Source organism: Eulemur rufifrons, chromosome 17 (genome assembly GCF_041146395.1).
Source record: "Eulemur rufifrons isolate Redbay chromosome 17, OSU_ERuf_1, whole genome shotgun sequence".
Lineage (NCBI taxonomy): Eukaryota > Metazoa > Chordata > Mammalia > Primates > Lemuridae > Eulemur > Eulemur rufifrons.
The window spans coordinates 16,875,096-16,877,036 of record NC_090999.1 but is presented as its reverse complement, the minus strand read 5'-3'; the positions used below and the strand labels follow the sequence as shown (position 1 = coordinate 16,877,036).

The following is a 1,941-nucleotide window of genomic DNA, read 5'->3' as shown; positions in this document are numbered from 1 at the left end:
TATTAAGAAATTAAAATAAAGTAGATGTTGGCATGGATGCAGTGAAAATAGAACACTTATATGCTGTTGGTGGAAATGTAAACTAGTACAACCTCTACGGAAAACAGGATGGAGAATCCTCAAAGAACTAAAAGTAGACCTACCGTTCAATCCAGCAATCCCATTACTGAATATCCAGTCTAAGGAAAAGAAGTCATTATATCAAAAAGACAGCTGCCTCCGAATGTTTGTATCACAACACAATTCACAATTGCAAAGATATGTAATTAAACTAAGTGCCCATCAACTGATGAGTGAATAAAGAAAATGTGTGTGTGTGTGTGTGTGTGTGTGTGTGTGTTTGTAGTGTATACAGAGATATTAGGCTGTAATTTTCTTTTATTGTAGCATCCTCTTCTGGCTTTGATATTACAGAATAATTTTGGGATATTCTCTCCTTTTCAAATTTTTGGGAGAGTTTCAGAAGTATTGGTCTTAATTTTATTCTTCAAATGTTTGGTAGAATTTAGCTTGAAGCCATCTATTTTGAGCTTTTCTTTGTCACAAAAATTTAATTACTGATTTAATATCCTTAGTCATTATTGGTCTGTTCAGATTTTCTACTATGATTCAGTCTTCATAAGTTTTATGTTTCTAGGAATTTATTCATTTTTTTCTAGATTATGCAATGTTAGTATATAATTATTCATAGTTGTCTCTTACAATTTTTTGTATTTCTGTGGTATTGTTAAAATGTTTATACTACCCAAAGTGATCTAAGGAATCAATAAAATCCTACAAAAATTCCAATGACATTTTTTTAAAAAACAGAAAAAATAATCCTGACATTTACATGGAACCACAAAAGACTCTGAATAGCCAAAGAGCTGGAAGTGCAAAGCTGGAGGAATCACATTTTCTGATTTCAATTTATTACAAAGTTATAGTAATCAAAAAATTCTGGTACTGGCATAGGAACAAATAGGCCTGTGGAACAGAATAGAGAGCCCAGAAATAAACCCATGCATATACAGTCTTGATAGGAGCAATAAGAATACAGAATGGGAATAAGATCATCTCTTCAAAAAATGGTGTTGGGAAAATTGAATATCTACATGTAAAAGAATGAAACTTGACTCATATGTTATAATATACACAAAAATAAACTAAAATGGATTAAATACTTAAATGTAAGACTCCTCAAAAAAATAGAAAAAATCACCTTGACATTAGTTTGGCAACAATTTTTGGATATGACGCCAAAAGAACAGGCAGCAAAAGCAAAAACAAACAAGTGAGATTGCATCAAAGTAAATATCTGCTGCACAACAAAAGAAACAATTAACAAAATGAAAAGGCAACACTATACTTTCAGAGATCATTTCTATAGTTCATTACTAGAAAAGTTTCTCTGAATGTGTAGAGTACTGGAAACCACAATGAAGTATAGCATTCTTTCCTCAGTGTGAAGTCAGCTCTTGGTGCTGCTTTGCTGAAACCACCATTTGCCAAGGATGATCTTCTCCTCTCCCTACAGTGGGAGGAAGAGGAAGAGGATGCAGGCTCAGTGGTACCTTAAAAAAGGAAAGAATGAAAAGGCAACCTAGGAGATAAGAGAGAATATTTGCTAATAATATATCTGATAATGGGTTGGTATCCAAAATATACAAGTAACTCATACAACTGAATAGCAAAAAACAAAGAAACCTATTAGGAAATGAGCAAAATGTCTGAAAAGACATTTCTCCAAAAAAGATATACAAATCATTAACAGTATGTGAAAAGGTGCTCAATATTACTAATCATTAGGAAAATGCAAATCAAATCCACAGTGAGATATAACTCTTATCTGCTAAGATGGTTGTTATCAAAAAGTCAAAAGTTAACAAAGGTTGAAGAGGATGTGGAGAAAAGGGTATCCTTATATTCTGTAGTTAAGAATGTAAACTAGTACCTCTTTTA

General features: G+C 32.3%; 1 non-coding gene across 1 annotated transcript; it reads left to right on the top strand.

Annotated features, from left to right (window-relative positions):
- The first annotated feature begins 1,338 nt into the window (after positions 1-1,338).
- LOC138398451 (small nucleolar RNA U3) lies at positions 1,339-1,551 on the top strand. Its single transcript, XR_011235949.1, has one exon. It is a non-coding gene; the product is annotated as a small nucleolar RNA U3 (small nucleolar RNA).
- The last annotated feature ends 390 nt before the right edge of the window (positions 1,552-1,941 follow it).